We start from the raw sequence: 25743 nt of genomic DNA, 5'->3' as shown, positions 1-25743 counted from the left end.
TAATTTTGGAAATGAAAAGCTCATTTCAGAGCCATTGCATTTTTGAAAAGAGAACTGTGGACCCATGGGAAAAAGACATTATTTCACAGAATCATTTCATTTCTATTGTGCTCATTGTTGCTGCTTTCAATATCCCAGTGTTTACCCATATGACATACAAATGTTTTTCCACTCAGTTCTTATACACTGTTATTATGTGAGAATTCCTGTCAGCAAACCTAACCCACTAGCATATTTTTATTGGTCTAGGTGTGTTTCACATTTAGTGAATCCAATAATCAAATACAGGCATTAGGAAACCGGTTTTACAACTGCATCATGTAGTCCATGAAGACAGAAGTGCATGGGTGATTGGCACTTGACACCTAGGAAGGAGGGAGAGAAATGGGGTTCAATGCTGAAGACCAAGAGGGGAAATGAGCATATATAATTGCTCACTTCACAGGGTGATTGAAGAAAACAGGCACCTAAAGAATAATCATGACCTAGTGGTGCTGGCTACTGCAAGCACAAATTAGGACAAGGGTTTTACTACTTAAATAACAAACTATAAGTTTCAACCCTAAGGAAAGAGTTCAAATGTTTTTCCACATAATCTGTATGATAGAATTTATTGTAAAACATAAACGAGAGCTGAAACTTGTTCAGTTCAAAATATTGCAGAAATAACTGCAGTATTCCTCTATACAGAGGCATTGTGAAATTCATCAATCTTTGAGAAGTGAAGATAAGCAGAAGTCATATAGCGTGGTGAGCCTGATGCTTGAGCAGGTATTTTGTCATGCACCTGAGGGAAGTTTGTTTTAAGTAGGAGTAACATGCAAGGTTACTGTACTTGTGGAAGTAAATCGACTGGCTTATGTAATATATCCGTGTAATATAACTGTCTGAAAACTCGAGTCCTTTACCATAGTCTGGTAGGTGACGAGCATTACCCAGAGCCACATAGCTACTGAATTAGAACTGACACCAGGAGGTCAGTTCTGGTCAGTTCCTGACACAGGAGGGTAGCAGGGAGAAATGGTCAAGTCAGGGAAGGGGAGAAGAAAGAAAAACACAAATTGGCCTTAAAATAGCTCGGATTCTCCCAGAAGCTCATAGTAAGAGGAGATGACAGGTCGTGGTCAGCAGATTATTTTATCAAATTGGTAATGTAAAAGATTTCTTTAAGCTCCATTTTGCAGAGACCACCACTTAGAGAATCAAGAATTCCTGTTTTGATATTTCTAAGTTAAAATAACTATATGTTACAGTTTATCTGGTACTTCATTTTTCCTAACTAAAATTACTTTTTACTTTAAGCTTGAATAAAATCTTCATTGGTAACTGTAAAAAAAAAAAAAAAAAAAGAACTGACACCAGGATCCAGGTAATTTCCTGAATCTCACTTCAGTGTCTGATCCATTATTATGCATGGTTTTGCCTTTGAGTGATTCTATCAGAGGATTACAGAAACCATGCTTCTCTTGATGAGCCTGCTTGGTAGGAAATATCACGATATAAAAGAATAACCTCCAATGATCTCAAATCTCCCTGTGGAAAATAATTCAAGTGAAAAACATATAATAAAGTGTTTCCCTTAACCAAACTCCAACATCATGCAAGGGCAGCTTTTTATGCTTTTCCCTCTCCCTGATTTTTTTCCTCAAAACTGCCCAATTTATGGCTCTGTGGATATGCACTTTTCACAATTGAGAAGGCGGATTACAAATAAATATCAGATGTTAGAGGACCCAAAAAGAAGAGGGCCATGAGGTATATGAGAAAACTCTGTGTTCCTAAATCAGAAAAACTAGTTATTCAGGCCAGGTCTGTCTGAGTTCCTTTCACCAAGAAATCTGTACTTACATTCTCCTTGCTGTCTACCTGCGTGTTTCTTTGTCTACATAAATGGCCCTACAAGTGGGAGAGGATGTCTATAATGGTTAGAAATTTCAGTTCACTTTAGTGTGAAAGCTGTGGCATGCAGTGTAAGATTCCACTAAATAGTAGGTGTCCCTCTCCTAGTAGTAAGTAAAGTAAACCAATCCAAAGAAATCACCATAGTATAGTGAACAAAACACTTATTTCTATAGCCTTACCCTGTGTGTGACACCCAAAAATATCTCAAGAAGCTTGACTTTGATTTCAGTGGCTATTAGATTCAGGAATATTGCTCGTCCCTGAGTACTCCTTCCAATAAGAAGTCTTGTCTGTTTCCCCGTCCTCTTGAGCTGATGAAGCCTTTGGTTATTTTGAGCAATGAGTAAAAATGGTGGAAATTGTATTAGGCAACTTACCAGCCTAAGGTTTAAGAAGGAATGTCCTTCTGCCTTGCTGTTTGAGGACATAGAGCTACCATGGAAAGGGTTAGTCTGTCCTGCTAGACCTCCCCACAAGAAAAGAGGCCCCTTTCAGCACCAGGTGTGTGTGTGAAGGTTGCCTGGAACTTTGCAGTGCAGCTTAGGTATCAGGTGCTTATCACTGAGTGGTCTTAGGATGGTTCATATTTTTAACAGATATTTACTTTTAACATTTGGAAATTGTGTTAAAAAATTTAAAATCTTCCCATTATAAATTGTAATATACCAAGTTATGTTAAACAGGATTTTAAATACTCAGATGTGCTTGAAAAGTGGCTCAAATCAATAGACAGCCGACACACACATAATTCTAAATGATTAATTGACTATACCCATAGTGGAAAAACTGGACTTTCTTTCTCATAAGAAAGGAAGGACCAAAGAAAATTCTAATTTTTGTCCTTAGCTATGGGTGAGGAATAAAATGTTGCTAAAGAATTTGTAACCAAAAGAGTGCCCTGAGGTAGCTTTGGTATTCTCAGTAATACTATCAGCATGGCCCAAGTAATCTCTGTTTGCACATGTATGGCAAATGCCAATCTAATTGTGTCTAGAGGAGCTTAACCCTAATTGAGGCTTCTACAAGTATTCCTACAATTAAAGCCCCGCGGTCGCAAAGAGTCGGACAGGACTCAGCGACTGAACTGAACTGAACTGAAACAAATACAACTTCCCCCTCCAAAATGACAGCATCAGTATAAACAATAAACCAAGACGGAAACCTGTAAAGACTAATAATCAGATATGAAGTATAAGAAACATACCTAACATATTTAAATAGATGATAAGATATTATAAAACATGAGTAATAAATAGCTAATTATCAGAAAGCAAATAAGCTTTCTAGTACTGAACATCATAACAGAAGAGTAAAGAAATTTTAAACAGCTGAGAGAGAAATGGAGAGAGAATATATGATCTAGAAGATAGATGAAAGAAATACTACAAAATACTTCATAATGAGAAAAAAAGAATTAAATGGAGGTCAAGAAACCTAAGAAATGGACTAAGAAAATACGTCTCCTCGGCCTACCAGAAGTGACAAACATTTCTTAGGAGTTCCTTTACCATAGTTGTTTTATCAAAAGTTTTCACTTTTCATCTCCTTTCATCCTTTCACTTTCAAAGGATTTGTGAACAAAATGAGCCACTCATTACATACAAATAAACAATACAAGTATTGATTAGAGAATTATCTAAGTTACTTGCGATATACTAACATTAAAAAAGAGAGAGAAATAGAGCAGAGGATATATCGCCAAACTGGATTTTGCACAACAGTCAGACTTAAACAACTCTGGGAAGCCACGTGACACAGCACATCTGGAGCCCCAATCGGGAAAAGGTCCCAGGTAGCCCGTCCACTCCATGGATGAGACTTCAGAGAATGCAGTTCTGGGTTCCCTGCTTATAATCCCAGGCCACAAACTGACTATCATCTTCAATCTGTAAGCAAAACTGCAGCTGTGGTATGATGTTAATTTTTTCCAATACCGTTTGCTTTGTTCTGCAAAGTTCGGAAAGTTGCTATATCCTGGAATGGTTGGCCAGACCTCCTCCAGGTACTTAACAAATTCCAAGGTCCACTTCCTATCTATCAATTGTGTTTCTCTTCCACACTCACAGCAGAAGTGGCTGACACCCACAGCAGTAGTCAGGGCAGTGTCCAGGTTTGTCAGAAGCAAAGTCAGAGGCCTGTTCTGCTGTGTCTCTGAAGCCTAAACAAGAGTATTTACTTAATTTCCCTAATAATAGTGTTTATTGGTGTAAATATCATGATTTTTCACATTGTCTCCAATGTCTTTTTCTCTGAATTAAGTTGTAAGGATGATAAGGTGTTTAGTGTGCAGGACATTTATGCACTCTCAATGCCCAAGGAAAGGATGGGAAGAAGACCACTGTGGGCAGAGGAAGACATGCATATCTAATGCAGACTCTACAAAATTATTTTCTGACCCCGTGCTGAATTCTGAAGGTAAAATGAGCCATTAAAGTCACTTCACACTGGCCCAACATAGTCAGATCTTTGTAACGCCTCCTTGATCAGTCCTTGGAAGTGGGCCAACTCTACAAGTACAAGGCATTGGACAAAGCAACTCTGTGCGGCTGAGGTACACCTGAAGTGGCTTATGACTAAGGACTGGCAGTAGGTCTGTCCTTGTCGTGGTGTTCTGAGTGGTCCATCTTCGAGTCTGTCAGAGCCTTATCGTGATACTTGGGCTACGAATGCAACATTACGTGGGTGGCTCTCACTACTTGCTTTCGGCTACCATTTGTTTATGAAAGGAGATTTGCTGTCACAGTCTTTGGCATGGCTCTGTAGACAATGTGGCTTTTTGTTTGCTATTATAATCTATATGCTAACTTTGTCTGTAGCTTTACTATGATGTGTCCAGGTGTGCTTCCTGAATCTATGGAAACATAGCCTCCCTAAATTCTGGAAAAGCATCAACTCTTTCTCTGTGAATATTATTATTCTAAAACTTAGTCAGGTTACCACTTCTGGCATGCCTACCAGATTCACTTAATTGCTCCTTAGTCCATTTCTTAATCTCTTGGCATCTCTTTAATCTTTTACTTCATTTACCTTTCTATGAGGTATTCTATATAATTTCTTTCATCTATTTTCTAACACAACAGTTCACCATCCAGCAGTGTATCATCTGCTGTTTAAAATTTCTTGGAAGAAATGTATAAGAGTACAATAATGTTAGGGAAATTTAACATCCCACTTACAGCAATAGACAGATAATTTAGATAGAAGGAGACCGCAGTGGCCTTCAATGTCATGTTATTCCAGTTGGATGTAATAAACACAGCATTCCATCCAAAAGCAGCAGAGCACACATTCTTTATAAGTGCACGTGGAACATCGTCCAGAATACACCACATGCTATGCCACAGAAAACCCAAGTCTCGACAAACTTAAGAGAACAGGAATTGCACCAAGCATTTTCTGCAACCACACTGTATGAAATTAGAAAATAATTACATAAAGAAAAAGAAAAAGCCACAAACACATGCAGAGAAAAGAATATGATAGGAAAAAACCAACGGATCAGTGAAGAAATCAAAGAGGAAGTTAGAAAACACCTGGAGACAAATGAAAATAAACACACATCTTTCCAAAACCTATGGGATGCGGCAAAAGCAGTTCTAACAGGAAAGCTTATAGTCATACAGGCCTACCTCAAAAACCAAGGAACATCTCCAATAAGGAACCTAACCTACCATCTAAAGGAATTAGAAAAAGAACAAGCCAAGCCCAAGGTCAGCAGAAGGAAGGAAATAATAAAGATCAGAGAAGAAATCAATAAAATAGAGACAGGACATGTTTATGTTTCAAGTCACTCACTCATCTTTGCGACCCCGTGGACTGTAGCCCACCAGGCTCCTCCATCCATGGGATTCTCCAGGCAAGAATACTGGAGTGGGTTGCCATTTCCTTCTCCAGGGGATCTTCCCAACCCAGGGATCGAACCCAGGTCTCCCACACTACAGGTAGACGCTTTAACCTCTGAGCCACCAGGGAAGCCCAGAAGCAGTCATTTGAAAGGAGCCCGAGTCAGACTCACCTACTGATCTTGGAGTGTCTCCTGGAGACGTAGGGAGAAACTGGAGCTCACTCTGGGGACATAGATACTGGTGGAAGCAATTTTGGAAAGCTTTTTCTACCACATGGACACTGGTGCTGGCAAGTATCATTTTGACATCTTCCCCCTGGCTTATAAGCCTCAGGACCGAACCTTGATCCTGACCACCAGCCTACAGGCACCACGATTGAATGTCTCACAGCAGGTAACTGGCCAGGCAGAGACACAGGCCCATCCACCAGCATCCAGTCTGCCTTATGATGCCCTGAGCCCACAGGTGCCACTGGACACAAGCCTGTCCACCAGAGTGCCTAGGATCTGTCCCACACATGAGAGCACAGGCACTAGACCTGGGACACCCAGGGTCCTGCAGCCAGAGCCCCAGGACCCAGCTCTGCCCACCATGGAGCTGCTAGTAGCCCTAGGACAGCCTGGGCCTCAGTCCCACCCACCAGCAGGTCAGCACCAGCTCTGAGATACCTTGGCCTCCTCAGCCAGCTGTGCCAGGACCCAGCCCCACTCACCAGTGAACCCGTGTTAGGTTTTGGATACACTAGAGCTTGCAATCCAGCTCTATCAGGAAAGGGCTCCGTCCAACAGAAGGTTGAATCTAGATCTAGGCTGCTTTTGGATCCTATCCAGCAGCTGCTTGAGTACCTTTGTCTGTGAGGCAGACCCAAGGGCTTGTCATTGAACAGATGTTGATGTGCCGTGGATGAGATGCACACTCAGGGTTGCTGTCCAATCTGGGTTACCAAAATTGTTACCAAACCAAACTTGGGTCTGCAAGCCTGCACACAGTTAAGCCAATCTACTGACCCCAGTGGATTTTCTTTTAAATGTGGTAAGAAATAGAAGGTGAAAAATTAGAATTGGATAAATCTGAGCATATAGGAATAGTAAGTTCAGAATTCAGGGATCTGGAGAAGTAAACGGATATTTTTGTACTATTTTTGGTTTCTCATTTATGTTATATTACATAATTCTGAATATGCGGTATGTTGAAAGAAGTTTGATTGAGGTCACTTTGATTTTTCTTATCAGTTTTTTCACTTTACTTTTTCACCATTTCCCGCATAAAAATTCTGGATTATTGTTACCCTATCTCTTAGAGAGTTAGAGAATAAAAGAGGTAAATAAAATGATAATGACCCTAGAGATCACCAGAAAGGCTGAAACAGGAATTATTTCTTGAACTTTGAAATTCAGCTATTTCTGTAAAGTGTTTCAATGAACACACTTTACAATGTATTCTATAATACAGACAATGTTGAAAAAAGTTTGAATGGGGTATGCTTGTCGAATTAACACTATTTTCCTAAGGTTGGAACTTATAGTTTCTTATTTAAGCTGTAAAGCCCTTGCTCTAATTTGAATTTTCAGTAGCTAACACTGTTAGATCATGACTAGTCTTTAGGTGTCTGCGTTCCTCAATCACCCTCTCAAGTGAAAAACAACATATTCTCATTTCCCCTCCAGGCCTTTACCATCAAACCCCATTTGCCCTCCCTCCTTCCTAGAGGTCATGTGTGTCACTCACCCTTGCATTTCTGCTTCATGGCCCGTAGGTATGGTGCAGTTGTAGCACCGGTTTATTAATGCCTGTATTTGGTTATTGGATTCACTAAATGGAAAACACACCTAGCACCAAAAAAAAAAAAAAAAAAAATCCTAGTTCGTTCACAGGAATTCACACATAGTTTATATTTCTGACCAGCATGCCAGAAAAGTTCTGAAAAATATTTGTATATCATACGGCCAGACACTGAGATACTGAAGCAGCAACAATGAACACAACAGAAATTATGTCATTTTGTAAAACGCTAGTTTTCTTATGGGTCCACAGTCCCGTTTTGAATCTGTGATGGCGCTGCAGTGAGCTTTTCACTCCCCAAACTCTATTCTGCTTGTTTAAGACCATGTCAAGGTCCCATCCAGAAAAATTTAATTGCAGTTGATTTGATGGAAGTTTTTCCTGATATCACTGCGAACCATATCACTTTTTCTAATTCTTTCTTCAGATTTTTCTAGGGGATGTCCCTGGTAGTCCAGTGGCTGAGACTCTGCACTCCCAGTGAGGGGTCCTGGGTTCAGTCCCGGATTGGGGAACTAGATCCTGCATGCCACAACTAAGACCTGATGCAGCCAAGTAAGTGAATATAAAAAATGATTTTTCTAGTATTCCACAAACATAATAAATAATAACCCTGACAAGGGGACTCATTTATCCTAAATCTGTACTCCAATGATCCCGAGGAGCTCTGGAGTGTGTAGCTATAGGCCTGGGTGTCCTAGATGCGGTATTCACTTGCTGGTGGGAGGAATCATGGCCTGGGGGTGTCCTGAAGCTGGTCTCAGCCCATAGGTAGTAGGTACAGCCAAATTCTAGTCCTCAGCACTGGCTGAGCAGCCCAAGTTATCCTCGGGGTCCTGGGGCAGGCACCAGCCAGCTTTGTTGTGGGATGGGTCCTGATATGGCAGGATGAACGGCTCTGATGGTTCTGGGGCTGGTGTCTCCCCACTGGTGGGTGGTGGTACCACCCTGAAAGGTAGAGGTGAGTCCTGGGGTCTCTGGCTGCAGGGCCCATGGGTCACAGAGCTTGTGTCTTGGCCTGCTTGTGGGGAGGGTGAGGCCCAGGGATTCCCAGGACTAGCACAAACTCTCTGATAGATGGAGATGGGTCCTGGGAACATGGGCTGCATAGCCCTGAGTGTCCTGGACCTGGTGTTTCAACCCACCGGTAAGCTGGACTCGGGTCCAGAGTATGATGGGACGGTGCCTACCCCTTGATGGGTGAGGTTGGTGCTGCAGCTGGTTCTAGACTACTGGTATGTGGGGCCAGGTCCTGGGATGGCCAAAGCTGGGTTCCAGGGTAACTACAGGCTTCAGGGGTCTCAAGGTGGGTCTGTATCTCTGCCTGGGTTTTTGCTTGGCCTAAGGCATCCCAGTACTGGTGCTGATAGGCATGTTCGTCAGGTCTGGGTTATAGCACGAATAAGCTAGAAGGAGGATTACAAAATGGTGCTCTAGCGCCAGGGTCCATGTGGTAGAACCAGCTCCCCCAAATGGCTGCCACCTATGTCTATATCCCCATGGTGAGCTCCAGCTGCCTTCTACTTCTCCAGGAGCCTCTCCAAGATCAGCAGATGGGTTTAACCCAGGCTTCTTTCAAATTGCTGTTTCTGTCCTAGGTTCCCAAGCTTGTTAAGATTTTCTGTGCACCTTGTAAAGGTAGAGTCTCTGTTTCCCACAGCCCTCTGGCTCTCCTGAAAGTAAGCCTCACTGACCTACAAAGCCAAGCCTTCTGGGGGCTCATCTTCCTGGTACAGGGCCCCCAGTCTGGAAAGACTTATGTGGGCGTGGACCACTTATTCCTTGAGGAAAACTTCAATTGTTGTTATACTCCCATTATTAGGTTGCCCACCTCAGAGTATGGGTTGACCATGTCTCCACCTCCTTAATCATGTACCAAGTTTAATATTGTTTTCTTCATAATACTTAGATTCTAAAAATACTCCAAAAGCTAGAACTGGTGAACATCTATGGGTGGAAATATATATTCACCTAATTCTCTGAGAAACCTCCTTAGGGACAGAAGAAATACAAATAAATGTGAAATAATTTAAAAACACAATCTTTTCAATAATCTTTGGTAATACATACAAAAATATTTATACATGTAAGAATGTAAAATCATATAGAAATGAGCCAAATTATAGAAATGGATCCAACAAGGACTTAAACAACAACTCAAGAAACGGAGGTCATCAGTGAGCTACCATCTGCCAAATGGCAATCTTCCAAGGGTGCATCTGCTTAAACTTTCAAGGAAGCGTTAATTTTGCTTCGAACAAAATATTAATAGTTCCACATTGTGAAGGAAAGCATATTTTATTTCCAGAGATATAATATGATGCCACCCGAGATAGATGGTCAAGGTGGAGTGTTTGACAAAATGCGGTCCACTGGAGAAGGAAATGGCGAACCACTTCAGCACTCTTCCTTTGAGAACCCCACGAACAGGATGAAAAGGCAAGAAGATATTACACTGAAAGATGAAACCCCCAGGTCAGTAGGGAATCCAATATACTACTGGAGAACAGCAGAAACATACCTCCAGAAAGAACGAAGAGGCTGAGCCAAAGTGGAAATGACACCCAGTTTTGGATGTGTCTGGTGGTGAAAGTAAAAGTCTGATGCTGCAAAAAACAATATTGCACAGGAACCTGAAAAGTTAGGTCCATGAATCTAGGTAAATTGTAAGTGGTCAAACAGGAGATGCCAAGAGTGAACATATTCGTTTAGGAATCGGTGAATTAAAATGGACAAGAATGGGTGAATTTAATTCAGATGCCCCTTATATCTACTACTATGGGTCATCTGAATTAAATGGAGTAGCCCTCGTAGTCAACAAAAGAGTCTGAAATGCAGTACCTGTGTGTAATTTCAAAAACAACAGTGATCTCGGTTCATTCCAAGACAAACCATTCGATATCACAGTCATCCCAGTCTATGCTCCAAGTACTAATGCCTAAGAAGATGAAGTTGAATGGTTTTATAATGATCTACGAGACCTTTTAGAAATAACCCCCCCCAAAAGATGTCCTTTTCATCCTAGGAGACTGGAATGCAAAAGTAGGAAGTCAAGAGATACCTGGAGTAACAGGCACGTTTGGCTTTGGAGTACAAAATGAAGCATGGAAAAGGCTAACAGAGTTTTGCCAAGAGAAGCCTTTAGCTTCTCTTCTTTTCTCAGCTATTTGTAAGGCCTCGTCAGACGACCATTTAGCCTTTTTGCGTTTCATTTTCTTGGGGATGGTCTTGATCCCTGCCTCCTGTTCAATGTCACAAACTTCCGTTCATAGTTCTTCAGGCATTCTGTCTATCAGATCTAATCCCTTGAATTTATTTTTCACTTCTACTGTATACTTGTAAGGGATTTGATTTAGGTCATACCTGAATGGTCTAGTGGTTTTCCCTACTTTCTTCAATTTAAGTCTGAATTTGGCAATAAGGAGCTCATGATTTGAGCCACAGTCAGCTCCCAGTCTTGCTTATGCTGACTGTATACAGCTTCTCCATCTTTGACTGCAAAGAATATAATCAACCTGATTTTAGTATTGGCCGTCTGGTGATGTCCATGTGTAGAGTCTTCGCTTGTGTTGTTGGAAGAGTGTGATTGGTATGACCAGTGCATTCTCTTGGCAAAACTCTGTTAGCCTTTGACCTGCTTCGTTTGTACTCCAAGGCCAAATTTGCCTGTTACTCCATGTAGCCCTTACTTTTGCATTCCAGTGCATTATAAAGTAGAGACATCACGTTGTCAGCAAAGGTCAGTCTAGTCAAAGCTACGGATTTTCTAGTAGTCATGTACAGGTGTTAGATTTGGACCATAAAGAAGGCTGAGCACCAAAGAATTGATGCTTCCGAACTGTGCTGCTGGGGAAAACTCTTGAGAGTCCTTTAGACTGTAAGATCAAACCAGTCAATCCTAAATGAAATCAACACTGAATGTTCATTGGAAGGACTGGTGCTGAAACTGAAGTTCCAATACTTGGGCCACCTGATCTGAAGAGCTGAATCATTGGTAAAAACCCTGATACTGGGAACGATTGAAGGCAAAAGGAGAAGGAGGTGGCAGAGAATGGAGATGGTTAGATGGCATCACCGACTCAATGGACATGAATTGGAGCATACTCTAGGAGATAGTAGAGGACAGAGGAGCCTACCATGCTACTGTCCGTGGGTCACAAGGAATCAGACTCAACTTAGCAACTGAACAACAACTCTAAGACCTGTGATTGTGTCACCTCCCTGATATTTGAGCAGAAGTGACCCCCCAACCCCCTTTATGCTTAGGAACGTTTATGCTATTGCAGAGACCATAGTTTTCACTTCCTGTAAACCCACTGATTATTCAAGACTGTCACCTCTTAGAAGGGAGTGGTAAGGTAACACTCCAGGTTGCAAATAGCAACAGCATAATCCCCTTTAGTCAGAAAATACGTGAATATTAATACACCACAGTATGGATGCTTAGGCACTTAAATGCTAACATGTCTAATTGGTGGGATTGTAGGTGATTGGTTCTTATAAATTTCAAGTGATAAATGTGTCATTTTAGGGCAGTGATCTGGGCTCATCTATTTACATATTCCTGATTATATTAATCAGCTAGGCTTGGCATAACAAAATACTGTAGACTAGGCGGCATAAACAACAGAAGTTCATTTTCTCACAGTTCTGGAGGATAGAAGTGCCAAAATCAAGATCTAGCAGTGTCAGTTTCTAGAGAAACCTCTCTTTCTGTATTACTAGTGGTCATCTTCTTGTTGGGTCCTCACATGCAGGGGAAAGATCTGGTATCTCTTCCTCTTCCATATGGCCACAGTCCTATCCAATTATGCCCCTGCTCCCATCTCAATTAATTACCTAAATACCCTATCTCCAGATCCAGTCACACTTGGGGTTAGGGCTCCAACATATTAATTTTTTGGAGGGGAGCCAATTCGGTTCATAGCACCTGTGCTCACCACAAACACCAAAAATACTTGGTTCATAAAACAGTGAATTCTGTTCAGGACAAGAACCAGACCAGAAGTTCTGTGCTGCAGCTCATTAACAGGTATTAGATATCTGAGCTGATGCCCAATGAAAGAAGTGATGTGCTTAGCAAAGCGGGTGTTAGCAAGAGACTCTTGTCCCTCCCCATCCAACCCCAGCCTTTCATGTCCCCTGACCTTAGTTGAAAAGCACTTTCCAAAAAGCAAGAAGAGTCCATCTAAAATTCCAGCCCTTATACACCTTAGAAGATCAAGTCAGACCCTTTGTTTTCATTTCCTCATTTCTGAGACAAAGGGGCTAGTCTACGTGACCTCTTCTCCCAAGGCTCTCTATCTTTATAATTCCAACTTTCAGGAAAAGCACTTAGCATCCCTGTTGGGAGGCACATATACTGAATAATATCCTGCAAACTGAGATGGAACTTTGGGACCAAAAAAAACAGAGGGAGCAATGCCATGGAGTGCAATTATGAAGTTCACTGTGGGGAAATCACATACAAGCACAAAGGATAGAGTCGACAGATAATTCAGAGGCATTCGAAGCTGCACTGCACACTGACTGCCAAAAAGGGTACAAAAGAATTTAAAGGGACCAGAGCTAGAAGTAGAATCTGACTACCAAGACAGAAGCACAGGTGCAGCAACTGGAATCGGGGTTCCTCCCCTCAGGGGTTTCATGACCATTAACCATTTACGTCAGCAAAAGCACTCTTGCAGGTCTCACATCAGATGAAGGCAAGGGCAAAAGTTGATAGGGTACTCATCTGGCTTGGACTCACTTCTTGTAAATTAAGCTAAAGCTCAATCATGTGAAAAGAGGGGAGGTTAGGACTGTGTGAATTAAGATGGAACTGAAAAAATGGAGTTGGTGTGGTTCAGCCACACAATCCCCAAGTCAGGACCCACTTGATCTGGACAGAAGGGGCCTTTCCTGAGAGCCAAATCTGCTAAAATAGCTTTCCTGCACTCATTTTATTCGGCTGAAAAGTAGCCTTGTGTACTTTCATTCCTTAGAAGACCACCAGAAATGAACCACAGGAGCCCATGATAAACATACTGGTTATATTATTATTGTGCTGCTTCATTAGAAGTGAAAATAAATTGTGAGAAGATGCAAAACCATGCAACTTAATGATTATAAACAACAGAGGAAATCGTTGTAGAAAGTGAAAAGCAGCTTATCCTATGGGGGAGTACAGACTACACACACAAAGATCGTCAATTGAGAGCGTATTGACAGCATCTGCCTGGTGGAATTTATGCATCAATGGAAGTTTTAAGATGAGGGGAGGGGACATTGGCTACCCCTGACCTCTTAGCCAGGGGTTATGGGTGAGAAGACATCAGAAGATACCTAAAATCGCTATAAAGATTTGCCAAAAGCAAGACACTCAATGTTGAAATTTGCTCTTGCAAGGAGGTCCCCATTTTATGATGTTTGAGCACACACGTTCTCCTGCTGGATAGCTGGGGGAAAATCAAACGCAAAAAAGTTATTATGAGGGTATTTTCTTAAGATTAAGCTCAATTTCTTCCAAAAGAGCTCATTGCCAAATCATTGGACTCCGCCATAAGAAAGAAAATGTTGGTCACTCAGTCGTGTCCAACTGTTTGCAATCCCATGGCCAGTAGCTCTCCAGGCTCTTATTACTAATATAAACTCGAAGATATCTCCTTTTACCTCAAGACGTTTGAATGTGAAGTTCATGTTAAGGGTCATATATTTTCTATTGTGGTTTTTTCTTGGCCCTTGAAAAATTGTATTTGATTTTTACTTAAGTCCTTTTTCTATGGTGTATTGATGGATGTTAAAGAAATGGATTTCCTATTACTTTTTGTTTTAAACTGATTTCTAATTTAGTACATCTGCAGAGAGAGAACATTCTGTGGGATTTCAATCCTTTGTAATATTTTGATTTGCTTTAGATCACTGACTTCTGCCTCACTGAATACAATAAAGTCTTTGTGTGGAGCATAACAAACTGTGGAAAATACTTAAAGTGATGGAAACATCATCCCACATTACCTGTCACCTAAGGAGCCTTATGCAGGTCAAGAGGCAAGAGTCAGAACCAGATATGGAACAATGGAGTGATTCCAAATTGGGAAATGAGTACGTCAAGTCAGTGTATTGTCACCCTGCTTATTTAAATTCTATGCAGAGAACATCATGTGAAATGTTGGAGTGGATGAAGCACAAGCTGGAATCAAGATTTCTGAGGAAATATAAACAACCTGACCTATGCAGATGACACCACCCTAATGGCAGCAAGTGAGGAGGAATTAAAGAGCCTCTTGATGAAGTTGAAAGAGGAGAGTGAAAAAGCAACCTTAAAACTTAACATTAAAAATGAAGATCATGGCATCTGGTCCCAACACTTCATGGCAAATAGATGGGGAAAAAGTGGAAACAGTGACAGACTTTATTTTCTTGGGCTCCAAAACCACTGTGGATGGTGACTGCAGGCATGAAATTTAAAGTTGCATGCTCCTTGGAAGAAAAGCTATGACAAAGCTAGACAGTGTAGTAAAAAGCAGAGGCATCACTTTGACAACAAAGGTCCATCCAGACAAAGCTATTGTTTTTTCCAGTAGTCCTGTATGGATGTGACCGTTGGACCATAAAGAACGCTGAGTGCCGAAGAATTGATGCTTTTGAACTGTGGTCTTGGAAAAGATTCTTGCAACTCACTTGGACAGCAAAGAGATCAAACCAGTCAATGTTTAAGGAAATCCACCCTGAATATTCATTGGAAGGATGGATGCTGAAGCTGAAGCTCCAATACTTTGGCTACCCGATGAGAAGAGCTGAGTCATTGGAAAAGACCCTGATGCTGGGAAAGATTGAGTGCAGGAGGAGAAGGGAGCAAAAAAGGATGAGGTGGTTGGATGGCATCACCGATCTAACAGACATGATTTTGAGCAAACTCCGGGAGATAGTGAAGGACAGCGAAGCCTGGTATGCTGCAGTTCATGGAGTCACAAAGAGTCGGACATGACTGAGAGACTGAACGACAACGGCAACATAGAGGTGAGACAGAGGGTATCAGGTGTGATTATTTTCTTGGTAACATAGAGGGTATCAAGAGAGATTATCTTCTGGCCCTTTCCTTCTTTGCTTGCTTCGTTGTGTGTTTCTAATCATGGTGATTTTAAAATATCATATTAGTTATCTGAAACTGATGTATGAAATGCCAGAAATCAGTATACTGAACAGTACGTACTTAATGTCTCACACTTTTGGAGGCCAGAAATCCCACTGAAGGTGTCAGCTGGTTTGGTTCCTTCAGAGTGATGTGAAGGAAGCCTCTGTTCCAGTCCTCTCTCCTTGGCTTGTGGAGATGGCAGTGACCCTTCCATATCTGCTCACAGTTTCCTCCCTATATGAAGGTTTCTGTGTCCATATTTCCCATTTTTATGTGGATACAGGTCATTTTGGATTAGAGGGCATCATAATGAACCCAGTTGAACTTGATTCCTCCAGGATAAATCCTGTCTCTGTAAACACGTATTACGTGTCAGTTACTAGGGTTTAGTACATCAGCACAGATGTATTAGGGAAAGGAATTCAACCCAGAGAAGACAAGACTTTTGAGTTTAGGTGGGCATAGCTGTTGAATTTTCCATTGTATTGAAACCAATTTTTTTCACAGATAAATGCTGGTATGATATTTACTAGGTGGTATAGTTACAATTTTTTAATTCTTCAAACATATACACGTAGAATATTGAGGGGAAGTCTTACTTATACAGAAATTTTTGATGAATGAGGGTATCCAAATCCCTGTGCAATTTGGCAAATATTGAATTTTTGATAATCACATGTCATTTACCGATGGATGCATTATAAGTTACGTCAGAACTTAGTGCATTAAGGGAGCGATTATTTATGATTTCTTATGTATCTATGTGCAAGGTGAATGCTTCTGTTGCTGTGTCTAGTGTCAGGATTTTTTTGTAGCTCCCTCTGTTTTGCATAGTCCCTTGTGCACTTTATATAACATTGCTTCAAAATTAATACTGTATAAGACACTTCTCTGCATTCTAAAATGGCTGCTTGATAATCAGGAATGGTGTGTACAATAACAATAATAATAAAAATAAAGAGAACATTGGTGAGCACTTAAGGGAAAAAATAGTCACTCCTCTCATGTAATTTTCTCAACTATTTCAATAGTGAATAATTTTATTCAGTTTATAAAAGTTTCTGACTTACCCCTCTATCTGAAGAGAGAAGTTACTATTTCATTTCAGTCCTTATAAATTCATTCTGGTTTATTTTTTTTAATTAATATATTTATTTTACTTTTTAAAAATGTATTTATTTTAACTGGAGGCTAATTACTTTACAATATTGTAGTGGTTTTTGCCATACACTGACATGAATCAGCCATGGGTGTACATGTGTTCCCCATCCTGAACCCCTCTCCCACCTCCCTCCCTATCCCCCACTCTGGGTCATCCCAGTGCACCATCCCTGAGCACCCTGTCTCATGCATCGAACCTGGACTGGCGATCTGTTTCACATATGATAATATACATGTTTCAATGCTAGTCTCTCAGATCATCCCACCCTTGCCTTCTCCCAGAGTCCAAAAGACTGTTCTATACATCTGTGTCTCTTTTGCTGTCTCGCATATGGGTTATCATTACCATCTTTCTAAATTCCATACATATGCGTTAGTATACTGTATTGGTGTTTTTCATCCTGACTTACTTCACTCTGTATAATAGGCTCCAGTTTCATCCACCTCATTAGAACTGATTCAAATGCATTCTTTTTAATGGTTGATTAATATTCCATTGGGTATATGTACCACAGCTTTCTTATCCATTCATCTGCCGATGGACATATAGGTTGTTTCCATGTCCTGGGTATTGTAAACAGTGCTGCGATGAACATTTGGGTACACGTGTCTCTTTCTGGTTTCCTCGGTGTGTATGCCCAGCGGTGGGATTGCTGAGTCATATGGCAGTCCTATTTCCAGTTTTTTAAAGAATCTCCACACTGTTCTCCATAGTGGCTGTACTCGTTTGCGTTCCCACCAACCGTGTAAGAGGGTTCCTTTTTCTCCACACCCTCTCTAGCATTTATTCTTTGTAGGTATTTTGATAGCAGCCATTCTGACCGGTGTGAAATGGTACCTCATTTTGGTTTTGATTTGCATTTCTCTGACAATGAGTGATGTTGAGCATCTTTTCATGTGTTTGTTAGCCATCTGTAGGTCTTCTTTGGAGATATTTCTGTTTAGTTCTTTGGCCCAGTTTTTTATTGGATCATTTATTTTTCTGGAATTGAGCTGCAGGAGCTGCTTCCGTACTTTTGAGATTAATTCTTTGTCAGTTGCTTCATTTGCTATTTTTTCCTCCCATTCTGAAGGCTGTCTTTTCACCTTGCTTATAGTTTCCTTCGTTGTGCAAAAGGTTTTAAGTTTAATTAGGTCCCATTTGTTTATTTCTCCTTTTATTTCCATTACTCTGGGAGGTGGGTCATAGAGGATCCTGCTGTGATTTATGTCGGAGAGTGTTTTGCCTATGTTTTCCTCTAGGAGTTTTATAGTTTCTGGTCTTACATTTAGATCTTTAATCCATTTTGAGTTTATTTCTGTGTATGGTGATAGGAAGTGTTGTAGTTTCATTCTTTCACAAGTGGTTCACTAGTATTCCCAGTATCACTTGTTACAGAGATTGTCTTTTTTCCATTGTATTTTCTTGCTTCCTCTCAAAGAGGTAGGTGCGTGGATTTATCTCTGGGCTTTCTAGTTTGTTCCACTGATCTATATTTCTGTCTTTGTGCAAGTACCATACTGTCTTGATGACTGTAGCTTTGTAGTGTTTCCTGAAGTGAGGCAGGTTGATTCGTCCAGTTCCATTCTTCTTTCTCAAGACTGCTTTGGTTATTCGAGGTTTTTTGTATTTCCATACAAATTGGGAAATTATTTGTTCTAATAGTCTGAAAAATACTGTTGGTCACTTGAGAGGGATTGCAGAGAAGGCAATGGCACCCGACTCCAGTACTCTTGCCTGGAAAATCCCATGAGTGGAGGAGCCTGGAAGGCTGCAGTCCATGGGGTCGTGAAGAGTCAGACACAACTGAGCCACTTCACTTTCACTTTTCACTTTCATGCACTGGAGAAGGCAATGGCACCCCACTCCAGTGTTCTTGCCTGGAGAATCCCAGGGACAGGGTGCCTCGTGGGCTGCCGTCTATGGGGTTGCACAGAGTCGTACCCGACTGAAGCAACTTAGCAGTAGCAGCAGTGAATCTATAGATTGCTTGGGGAAGTATACTCAATTTCACTGTATTGATTCTTCTGATCCATGAACATGGTATGTTTCTTCATCTATTTGTTTCATCTTTGATTTCTTTCATCAGTGTTTTATAGTTTTCTATATATAGGTCTTTTGTTTCTTAGGTAGATTTATTCCTAAGTATTTTATTCTTTTCATTGCAATGGTGAATGGAATTGTTTCCTTAATTTCTCCTTCTGTTTTCTCATTGTTAGTGTATAGGAATGCAAGGGATTTCTGTGTGTTGATTTTATATCCTGCAACGTTACTCTATTCATTGATTAGCTCTAGTAATTTTCTGGTGGTGTCTTTAGGGTTTTCTATGTAGCAAACAGTGAGAGTTTTACTTCTTCTTTTCCAATCTGGATACCTTTTCTTTCTTTCTCTTCTCTGATCGCTGTGGCTAAAACTTCCAAAACTATGCTGAACAGTAGTGGTGAGAGTGGGCACCATTGGCTTGTTCCTGACTTTAGGGGAAATGCTTTCTATTTTTCACCATAATGTTTGCTGTGGGTTTATCATAGCTGGCTTTTATTATGTTGAGATATGTTCCTTCTGTGCCTGCTTTCTGGAGGGTTTTTATCATAAATGGATGTTGAATTTTGTCAAAGGCTTTCTCTGCATCTATTGAGATAATCATGTGGTTTTTATCTTTCAATTTGTTAATGTGCTGAATCACATTGATTGATTTGTGGATATTAAAAAATCCTTGCATCCCTGGGGTAAAGCCCACTTGGTCTTTTTAATATGTTGTTGGATTCTGTTTGCCAGAATTTTGTTAAGGATTTTTGCATCTATGTTCATCAGTGATATTGGCCTGTAGTTTTCTTTTTTTGTGGCATCTTTGTATGGTTTTGGTATTAAGGTGACTGTGGCCTCATAGAATGAGTTTAGAAGTTTACCTTCCTCTGCAATTTTCTGGACGAGTTTGAGTAGGATAGGTGTCAGCTCCATAAGCTTAATAGCTGATCCTTTAGCAGAACTCCGCAGGCCAGAAGGGAATGGCAGGATATATTTAAAGTGTTGAATGGTACAAATCTACAGCCAAGATTACTGTACCCAGCAAGGATCTCATTCAAAATTGATGGAAAAATAAAAAGCTTTTCAGACAAGCAAGAGTTAAGAGAATTCAGTACCACCAAACCAGCTTTACAACAAATGTTAAAGGGACTGATACAGTCAAGAAATACAAGAGAAGAAAAAGATCTACAAAATCAACCCCAAAGAATTAAGAAAATGGCAATAGGAACATATATATCAATAATTACTTTAAATATAAATGGATTAAATGCTCCAACCAAAAGACACAGACTGGTTGAATGGATACAAAAACAAGACCCATATATATGCTGTCTACGAGAAACCCACTTCAGACCTCAAGACACATATGGACTGAAAGTGAGAGGATGGAAAAATATATTCTATGCAAATGGGAAACAAAAGAAAGCTGGAGTAGCAATCCTCATATCAGACAAAATAGATCTTAAAGAAGATTACAAGAGATAAGGAAGGGCACTGCATAATGATCATGGGATCAATTCAAGAGGAAGACATAACAATTGTAAATATCTATGCACCCTACATAGGAGTACCTCAATACATAAGACAAACATTAACAAACATAAGAGGAGAAATTGACAGTAACACAGTAGTGGTAGGAGACTTTAACACCCCACTGACACCAATGGACAGATCATCAAAGGAGAAAATTAATAAGGAAACACAAGTCTTAAATGATACATTAGAGGAGATGGATCACATTGATATCTTCAGGATATTCCATCCAAATGCAGAAGAATACAGCATTCTTTTCAAGTGCACATGGACCATTCTCCAGGGTAGACCACATCTTGGATCACAAATCAAACTTCAGTAAATTTAAGAAGATTGAAATCTTATCAAGCATCTTCTCTGACCACAACGCTATAAGACTAGACATCAATTACAAGAAAAAACTGTAAGAAACACCAACACATGGAGATTTAAAAATGTGTTTCTAAATAACCAACAGGTTACTGAAGAAATCAAAAGGGAAATAGACACATACACACATACGCAAAGATCAACTCAAAATGGATTTAAAGACCTAAATATAAGACCGGAAACTATAAAAATCTTAGAGGAAAACATAGGTAGGAGACTCAATGACATAAAGCAAGCAAGATCCTCTATGACCCACCTCCTAGAGTAATGGAAATAAGAATAAGTAAACAAATGGGACCTGGTCAAACTTAAAAGCTTTTGCAAATCAAAGGAAACTCTAAGCAAGGTGAAAAGACAACCCATGGAATGGGAGAAAATAATAGCAAATGAAACAACTGACAAAGGATTAATTTCCAAAATATACAAGCAGATCATACAACTAATTGCCAGAAAACAAATAACGCAATCAAAAAGTGGGGGAAAGACCTAAACAGACATTTTTCCAAAGAAGACATACAGATGGCTAACAAACACATGAAAAGATACTCAACATCACTATCGGAGAAATGCAAACCAAAGTGAGATATCACCTCCTACCGGTCAGAATCAGTTCAGTTCAGTTGCTCAGTCGTGTCTGACTCTTTGCAATCCCATAAATCACTGCACCGCCAGGCCTCCCCATCCATCACCAACTCCCAGAGTTCACTCAGACTCACGTCCATCGAGTCGGTGATGCCATCCAGCCATCTCATCCTCTGTCATCCCCTTCTCCTCCTGCCCCCAATCCCTCCCAGCATCAGAGTCTTTTCACCTCTTTGCATGTGGTGGCCAAAGTACTGGAGTTTCAGCTTTAGCATCATTCCTTCCAAAGAACAACCAAGACTGATGTCCTTTAGAATGGACTGGTTGGATCTCCTTGGAGTCCAAGGGACTCTCAAGAGTCTTCTCCAACACCACAGTTCAAAAGCATCAATTCTTCGGTGCTCAGCTTTCTTCACAGTCCAACTCTCACATCCATTCATGACCACTGGAAAAACCATAGCCTTGACTAGACGGACGTTTGTTGGCAAAGTAATGTCTCTGCTTTTTAATATGCTGTCTAGGTTGGTCATAAATTCCTCCCAAGGAGCAAGTGTCTTTTAATTTCACGGCCGCAGTCACCATCTGCAGTGATTTTGGAGTGCAGAAAAATAAAGTCAGCCACTGTTTCCACTATCATAGGCAATGGGAATTTACTGTATGGCTCAGGAAACTCAAACAATCAACCTAGAGGGGTGGGATGGGGAAGGAGGTGGGACCGGGGTTCAAAAGGGAGAGGATATATGTAAACCCATGGCTGATTCATGTTGGGGTTTGACAGACAGCAACAAAATTCTGGAAAGCAATTATCCTTCAATAAAATAATAAATTAAAAAGAAAAAAATTCATACAGATGTATCTAGTTACTTATCTTCTAACAGAGAATCTTTTGATCTTTAAAACAATAACTTTCATGACCTGCAATTTTGTGTCCATTAGGGAGTGTCCATGGAAGGCATTTCAAACATCTATCTCCACTGGTACAGCCGTCGGGGACTGGCAGCCTGTGAGTCACAGCTGTTGACTCAAAGTGTGGTTGAGTGACCAGAGCTCAAGAGATAATAGCCTTTCTATGAAAATCAGGCTGGAGATTAGGGGGAAGGAACTGTGGTACTTGGCCAGTTCTTTTTGGTTCTTTATTTATATTTAGCTATGGAGATTTAAGGACATGAATGCAGAGCGGGTCATGTCTTCAGGCCCTTACAGCAATGTAGAGGAGAATTATCAGCAATAAAACCTACAGTATCTCCTTTTAACCTCAAAATGTTTGAATGGCCAGCTTCATGGCGAAGTTCACGGCTTTTCTTGTCCATTCCCTTTTCTTTGTGGTCCAGGAAGATTTTTATTTTAATTTCATTTGTAAATTTCCTATATATGGAGTGATGAATTTTAATGGTGTTGCTGATTTTCTATTAGTTTCCTTGATAAACAAGTTTCTAGCTTATGCCATCCGTTGAGAGAGAACAATCTGTGGAATTTCAATCCTTTACAATTTATTATGATTTTCTTTGAAGCTCATTATTACATCCTATTGTGAAATATTTCATTTGAATATTTAAAATAAGCTGTAAGTAACCTTTTGACTAGGATGATGACATGTGTGGAGGATATCTCTGTTATGCAAACAATGAGATAAAAGTGATATAAACTACAAAATTCAAAAATTTCAGTGCTCATTCTTCGCAGCCAGTGTTCTTGCCTGGAGAATCCCAGGACGCGGGAGCCTGGTGGGCTGCCGTGTATGGGGTCACACAGAGTTGGACATGACGGAAGCGACTTAGCAGCAGCAGCAGCATTCTTCACAGAGATCAAAAACAAATTATTATACCTCAGACAGAGCACCACCTCCTGAAGAGTAAAATGGGGGGCAAGATCTGATTCCAGAGAGAGTTAATGGACTATTGCAAACATGAATGGGGCCAGTATCACCTCCAGACCTCTCTTTGAGATCAATAGAAAAAGAATTTAGGCAATAAGCCCCCTCAAGGAGTTCATTTCTTATTATTATTTTGTAATGTTGAAAATTAAGATTTTTGAAGAGGAAAAGGAGCTTATTATGCAAGCTACATTAAAATCAACCATGAAATCCAGTGCATACCTTACTGTTTCAGCAATTAGAAATTGGAATATCCACTGGGAAAAAAAAATTCAGAAGTGGAAACTCTGTGCAGATCCAGGTGCCTTCTCTGAGAAACAAATGTGAACCATTTGAAAAGAGTGACTTCAGAAAACGCCTTAATGTCTATGTTGCTAATAGTTGCTGCTTCAAAACATCAGTTTTTCTTCCTATGAGTCAGGAATGCGTTACCAAGGTAGATTTAGAAAAGGCAGAGGAACAAGAGATCATATTGCCAACATCTGTTGATCATCAAAAAAGTAAGAGAGAGTCCGGCCCCTAGGTCCACGTGGCGCGAAAATAGGAGGGTCATTTCCTTGTGCACCGTCCTCATCCTTCAGAAGGCCGGGCGGCCCCAGGGCTCAGCGAGTTCTAGGAGAGAACTTTGGCTCCAGCATTAACATTCTAGTGCTGTGTCATTTCCCCAGTAAGCGGTGTGAACTGATCAGGCTGGATGTGATCCTCTGTTGAAGCACGAAGACGAACTCTGGATGGTGGAGAAAGAAGTGGAAAGGAAGTTTGTTCAGAAGAAGCTTGAGAAGATGATGAACGGATAGACTGACAACAAGACTTGGGAGACAAGTTGCATCCAGCTTCAATAAAGTACAGACAGAAAAAAAGCAGTGACTAAGAAAATTGGAAAAGTGCTTCCTCTGATATCAGACTATCTTTTAAGGGAACAACTTTTTCAACCTAGAGTTTGAAACACAATTTAGAGTTAGTTGTGTAGGAAAGAAATCATCAATTTAGATAGTGTGGAAATCTGCCCACAGCTTACTCCTTGTAGTAATAATAACCCTTTTTGTAAAAGGGTTAAAATCAGTGTGGAAATGCCTTCATTAAAAATTTGAATCCCACATGATACCAGAGCATTCATACTGGAGAGAAAACCTATGAATTTACTGAATGTGGGAAAACTTTCATTTGTATGTTGCACCTCATTCAATGTTGAAGTCAGGCTGGAGAGAAATCCTGTGCTTCTAAAGAATATTGAAAAGCCTTTACCTAGATAAATCTCATTGAGCAGAAGAAAATTCATACTGGAGAGAAGTCAGTGAAGGTTATAAATCTTCACTGAATATTTTAGAAAATTTAGAGTTAGAGAGCTCTGAATGTACTGATTATGATAAAGTTTTTCTCTTGAACCCTTATCTCTTACTCTGTATTCGAAAGGCCATACACAAAGAAGCCCAGCACATGTAAGAAATGTGGAAATACCTTCAGCTAAAAGTAATTTCATTTATCAAAAAATTCATACAAGAAAGAAACACTTGTGAATGTGGGAAAGCTTCCATTCAGATGTCACACCTCAGTCAGCAGAGATTTGTAGTGGGAAAACCCCTTTGCCTGTAAGGTATGTGGAAAATCTTCAGCCACAAATCAACTCTTACTGAGCATGAGCATTTCATAATAGAGAGAAACCTTTTGAATGTAATGAATGTGGAAAAGCATTCAGCCAAAAGCCAGTATGTCATTAAACATCAGAACACCCATACTGGAGAGACGCTTTTTGAATGTAACGAATGTGGAAAATCCTTCAGCCAGAAGGAAAATCTTCTTACCCATCAGAAATTCACACTGGAGAAACACCTTTTGAGTGTAAGGACTGTGGGAAAGCTTTCATTCAGAAGTCAAACCTCATCAGACACCAGAGAACTCACCAGGGAGAGAAGCCTTTATATGTAAGGAGTGTGGGAAAACCTTCAGTGGCAAGTCAAACCTTACTGAGCATGAGAAAATTCATATCGGAGAGAAACCCTTCAAGTGTAATGAATGTGGAACAGCTTTTGGTCAGAAGAAGTACCTCATAAAACATCAAAATATTCACACTGGAGAGAAACCTTATGAATGTAATGAATGTGGAAAAGCCTTCTCTCAGCGAACATCACTTATTGTACATGTGAGAATTCATTCAGGTGATAAGCCGTATGAATGCAATGTATGTGGAAAAGCCTTCTCTCAAAGTTCATCTCTTACTGTACATGTGAGAAGCCACACAGGTGAGAAACCCTATGGTTGTAATGAGTGTGGGAAGCTTTCTCACAGTTCTCAACCCTTGCTCTACATTTGAGAATACACACAGGTAAGAAGCCTTATCAGTGTAGTGAATGTGGGAAAGCTTTCAGCCAGAAGTCACACCACATTAGACACCAGAAAATTCATACCCATTAAAACCCTGTGGATATCATGAAAGGTGTTCATCAAGAATTTACACCTTACAACACATCAGAAATAATGAAGGAAGGCATCACAAATGAGGGAAGCAAAAGCTAAAAACTTAAAGGACACCAGAGAATTCATCTTGAGAGAAAAGACATTTGTATGATTGAAGTCC

At 40.4% G+C, this 25743-nt stretch overlaps 1 pseudogene; it reads left to right on the top strand.

Moving 5' to 3' along the window:
* Positions 1-24599: 24599 nt before the first annotated feature.
* Positions 24600-25607, top strand: LOC113888846 (annotated as a pseudogene).
* The last annotated feature ends 136 nt before the right edge of the window (positions 25608-25743 follow it).

The sequence above is a fragment of the Bos indicus x Bos taurus genome, unplaced genomic scaffold, assembly GCF_003369695.1.
Source record: "Bos indicus x Bos taurus breed Angus x Brahman F1 hybrid unplaced genomic scaffold, Bos_hybrid_MaternalHap_v2.0 tig00002511_arrow_arrow_obj, whole genome shotgun sequence".
NCBI lineage: Eukaryota > Metazoa > Chordata > Mammalia > Artiodactyla > Bovidae > Bos > Bos indicus x Bos taurus.
The sequence above is the reverse complement of the archived record's forward strand: the minus strand, read 5'-3'. Positions and strand labels throughout refer to the sequence as shown.